Genomic DNA, 5749 nt, shown 5'->3' with positions numbered 1-5749 from the left:
ATCTGCTCTTCTCCATCAAGATGATTTCTTGTGTCTGCTAGGTTTTATAATGGGGGAAGGTAAGTTTTAAAGGAATTAGGATTTTTAGTTGTTTTAAAGTCTTTTAAATGTTTATTTCATTACTGGTAATAAAAAAACTCTTATTTTAGGTTATTGCAATATAATTGACACCCTAAATATGTGTGACTAGAGATATGTATACATCTGAGAAGTAAATATGTTTGTCTGAGCCTTGTAAAATTTCATTAAAAAAAAAAAAAGCTTATGTAGGTTTACAGGCAAGGTAACCACTAAGCGCTCTCTTTTTTATACATTGTATCTGACAGAAAAGGGCCACATTGCTATTTAAAAACCTGGCTTGCATCTATTTGCTTTAACTACACGAATATTTCATTGTTATATAAATGAGATACATTTATGTATAAAATAATACATCTACTTCTGATACCTCAGCTGAGTTAAGACTCTGGCTCTCACCTTGTTCCATGTTAAGATGGCTCCAAAGTAGGCCAGAATTAAGCTTAAATAAGATGTTATCAGGTATGGAAGTGGAGGTCATCATGTTAAGTGAAGTAAATCAGAGTCAGAAAGACAATAAACAAACAAAGAAACAAACAAATAAATAAATATGTTCTCAAAAGAGATTTTTTGTTTTAAAGATTACTGTGGTCTCAAAATAAACAAGTGATATAATACAAAATTACATAAAGATTTTGGTAAATTATAAAAGGTATTTAGGGTTGTAAGAGAGTTTTAAAAGAAAATAAAACTTGTGAAGGATTTCATATGTAATTGAGTTCATAAATTAATGGGTCTTTATAAAGACTAAATAGATATCAAGTGTATATTAATGACATTAAAGGGATTAGTTTTCTTGTTTCAAAATTATTATATAAACTAAATATGTTGTTCTTATTAACTTCATTTTGTGTTTTCCTTGTAAAAATTTATAAATGTTACTTGTTGGCATCTTACAGAAGCCATTTAACAGAACAACATGAGTTAATTTAAGATAATTAGTTATCTCCTACAGGAAAGATGGGATATAGGACTGGTGTTGGAGTTCAGTGGTAGAGCACGTGCCTAGCACATGTGAGACACTGAGTTTGATCCTCTGCAACATGTTAAATAAAAAAAGGGGATGTGTGTATTGTGTCCATCTACAACTAAAAATATTTTTTTTTTTTTAAAGAGAGGATATAATACTGACTTCCAGTACTGACACTAACCCATTATTCCCATTTCAAGAATGGTGATCTGGCCTGCTGGATGCTTAAAACCAAAACTTGGAAACCAAAGTCAGGGTCATTATCAGAGTCACAGTTTGTTCTGAGAAAATTTGAGGCCCACAAATTTTCCTAAACTTTTACATAGTTAAACAATCTGTTTTTCACTTGTTGATTATCTAACTCTGATATTTATCCTTCAGATTTATCCACAGGACATAATCTGGCACTTGGAAGCTCTGACCAATTATACCTAAAAGCTCTTCATGACATTGAAAGAAGTATTTCTCTCCTTAACACAGGGGTGGCTCTCATGAGAAAAGCTGTATTACAAAACTGGATGGCTTTGGATGTTCTCACTGCAGCTCAGGGTGGCACTTGTGCCTTTATCCAGACTGAATGTTGTGTTTATATTCCTGACCACTCTGACAATGTAACAAAAATCCTTAAAGATTTACATTTTCAAAGAGATGCTATGTCCTCACCTGTTTCATCATGGGATCAACTTTGAATTTTTTTAAATTTGATTTATTCTAACTAGTTATATATGACAACAGAATGCAATTCAATTCATATTACACAAATAGAGCACAAATTTTCATGTCTCTGGTTGAACACAAAGTAGAATCACACCATCCATGTTTTTATACATGTACTTAGGGTAATGATGTCTGTCTCATTCCATCTTTCTTACCCCAATAATCCCCCTTACCCTTCTTCCCCTTTGACCTATCTAAAGTTTGTCTATTTCTCCCATGCTCCCCCCTTTCCCATTATGAATAAGCATACTTATATCAGAGAAGACATTTGGCATTTGCCTTTTTGGGATTGGCTTACTTAGCAATATTCTCCAACTCCATCCATTTACCTGCAAATGCCATGATTTTCTTCTCTTTTAATGCTGAATAATATTCCAGTATATTTATATATAAATAGTGAAGTGGCTGCATTACTACAGTATACTGTTTTTAAGTCCTTTGGGCATAAACTGAGAAGTGGGATAGCTGTGTCAAAATTAAGGTCTAATATAGTTTAATAGTAATGTCACCTGCTTCACTCTTCTTGCTAAAGATTGCAAGGGTCTCTTATTTTTCCAGATGAATTTCATGACTGCTTTTTCTATTTCTATTTCTATTTCTATTTCATGTCATTGGGATTTTGATTGGAATTGCATTAAATCTGTGTAGTGCTTTTGGTAGTATGGTCATTTTGACAATATTAATTCTGCCTATCCAAGAACAAGGTAAATCTTTCCATCTACTAAGGTGGTTTTAAAATGGTTTTGCCTGATTTTGGAAGCAGCGTGATATTGGCCTCATAGAATGAGTTTGGAAGTGTTCCCCCCCCTTTTTTTTTTCTATTTCATGAAATAATTTGAGGAGTATTGGTATTAGTTCTTCTTTAAAGGTCTTGTAGAACTTAGTTGTGTATCCATCTGGTTCTGGACTTTTCTTGGTTGGTAGGCTTCTGATGGTGTCTTGGATTTTATTAGTTGAAATTGTTCTGTTTAAATTGTATTCATTATCCTGGTTCAGTTTGGGAAAATCATGTGACTCTAGAAATTTGTTGATGCCTCTGGTATTTTCTATTTTATTAGAGTACAAATTTTCAAAATAATTTTCAATTATATTCTGTATTTCTGTAGTGTCTGTCGTGATATTTCCTTTTTCATCATGGATATTAGTAACTTGAGTTTTCTCTCTCCTTCTCTTTGTTAGCATAGCTAAAGTTTCATCAATTTTATTTAGTTTTTTCAAAGAAACAACTTTTTGTTTTGTCAATTTTCAATTGTTTCTTGTGTTTCAATTTTATTGATTTCTGCTCTAATTTTAATTATTTCCTGTCTTCTACTGCTTTTGGTGTTGATTTGTTTTTTCCCCTAGGGCTTTGAGAAGTAATGTGAAATCATTTATTTGTTGACTTTCTCTTCTTTTAAGGAATGAACTCCTTGCAATGAATTTTACTCTTAGTACTGCCTTCATAGTGTCCCACAGAGTTTGATATGTTGTATCAGTGTTCTCATTTATCTTTAAAAATTTTTAAATCTCTTCTTTGATGTCTTTTGCAGCCCATTATTTATTAGCATATTATTTAGTCTCCAGGTGTTGAAGTGGCTTTTATTTTTTATTTTGTCATTGACTTTTAATTTCATTCCATTATGATCTGATAGAATGCAGGGTAGTATCTCTACTTTTTTGTATTTGCTAAGAGTTGCTTTGTGGCATAATATATGGTCTATTTTAGAGAAGGATCCATGTGCTGCTGAGAAGAAAGTATATTTGCTCTTTGAAGGATGAAATTTTCTATATATGTCAGTTAAGTCTAAGTTATAGATTGTTTTATTGATTTCTGTAGTTTTTTTGTTCAGTTTTTGTTTGGAAGATCTATCCAGTGGTGAAAGAGGAGTGTTAAAGTCACCCAGAATCGTTGTGTTGTGGTTTATTTAACTCTTGAACTTGACAAGAGTTTATTTGATGAACATAGATGCTCCATTGTTTGGGGCATATATATTTGTAATTGTTATGTCTTGTTGATGTATAGGTCTATTGAGCGGTGTGAAATGTTCTTCTTTATCCCTTTTGATTAACTTTGACTTGAAGTCTATTTTATTTGATATGAGGATAGAAACCCCTGCTTGTTTCCACAGTCCATATGAGTGGTATGATTTTTCCCAACCTTTCACTTTCAATCTGTGGATGTCTTTTCCCATGAGTTTCTTGGAGGCAGCATATTGTTGGGTTTTTTAAAAAAATCCAATCTGCCTGTCTATGTCTTTTGATTGGTGAGTTTAGGCCATTAACATTCAGGGTTATTATTGAGACATGATTTGTATTTACAGCCATTCTTGTTTATTTTTGATATTAAACTGACTTGGTTTCTCCTTTGATTGGTTTTTCCTTTAGTGTAATATCTCCCTATGCTGATTTTCATTTTTGTTTTTCATATCCTCCTCATGGAATATTTTGCTGAGGGTGTTCTGTAGTGCCAGCATTCAAGCTATAAAATCTTTTAACTTTTGTTTTTATTTCACCATCAAATCTAAAACTTAATTTTGCTGGATATAAGATTCTTTGTTGACATCCATTTCTTTCAGAGCTTCATATATATTGTTCCAGGATCTTCTAGTTTTCAGGATCTGGGTTGAAAATCTGCAGACGTCCTAATTGGTTTCCCCCAAATGTAATCTGATTCCTTTCTCTCAGAGCTTCTAAGATTCTCTCCTTATTCTGTATACTAGGCATTTTCATTATAATGTGTCTTGGTGTGGATCTGTTGTGATTTTGTATATTTGGTGTCCTGTAAGCCTCTTGTGTTTGATTTTCAATTTTCTTCATGTTTAGAAAATTTTCTGATATCATTTCATTAAATAGATTGCTTATTCTTTTGGTTTGGAACTCTGTGCCTTCCTCTATCCCCACAACTCTTAAATTTGGTCTTTTTGTGCTATCCCATATTTCTTGAATGTTCCAGTCATGGTTTCTTACTATCTTCACTGTGTGATCTACATTCTTTTCAAGATTATATATATATATAATTCATTTAAAAATTTTTTTTAAAAGAGAGAGTGAGAATTTTTCTTTTTTCTTAATATTTATTTATTTATTTTAGTTTTTGGCAGACACAACATCTTTGTTTGTATGTGGTGCTGAGGATCAAACCTGGGCCGCACGCATGCCAGGTGAGCACGCTGCTGCTTGAGCGACATCCCCAGCCCTAAATTTCATTTTTTAAAAATTTTAATTTGTTATATATTACAGCAAAATACATTACAATTCATATTACACATATAGAGCACATTTTTTTATATCTCTGGTTGTACATAAAGTCACAGCATTTATGTCTTCGTACATGTACTTAGGGTTGTGATTATCTATTTTTTCTTCATTGTCAGAGGTCCTATATTCCAAGTGATCTAGTCTGTTGGGGGATGCTTTCTAGTGCGCTTTTAATTTGGTTTATTGTTTCTTTCATTTCAAGGATCTCTGTTTGTTTTTGTTTTTTTCAGAACCTCTATCTCCTCATTGAAGTAATCTTTTGCTTCCTCTATTTTCTTCTGTAGCTCTTTAGTGAAATGATCTTTTGCTGCCTGTATTTGTTCTCTTATATCATCCTTTAATTCGCAGAATGTTTTAATTATGTACATCCTGAACTCCTTCTCTGTCATTTCTTTTGTTGTGCTAGCCATGGATTCCAATAATGTAGTATCTGGATTTGTTGGGGCACCTTTTTTTCTTGTTTTTTTTCTTGCTGTTTGTGTGTCTTTCCTTCTATCACTGAGGATCTGCAGCGTTACTGTTTTTTTATGCTTTAGGCTTATAGTGCCCCTGCAGGGTTCCTTTACCTTTCCTGCCTAGCTAGTGTTCTAAGCTGGGAATTGCCGCAACTAAACATGGCAATGACAGTCTCTCAAGATGGAGGCAGCTGCTTTCAGCGTTGGAGTGTCTGGTTGGGTGGCGGGCACAGGCGGTGGTGTTGGGCAATGTGTTCAAAGATGTTTTCAAAGACCCAGTGTGGGTTACGTG

This window comes from Callospermophilus lateralis, chromosome 5, assembly GCF_048772815.1.
Source record: "Callospermophilus lateralis isolate mCalLat2 chromosome 5, mCalLat2.hap1, whole genome shotgun sequence".
Classification (NCBI taxonomy): domain Eukaryota; kingdom Metazoa; phylum Chordata; class Mammalia; order Rodentia; family Sciuridae; genus Callospermophilus; species Callospermophilus lateralis.
This window is presented reverse-complemented; position numbering follows the sequence as displayed.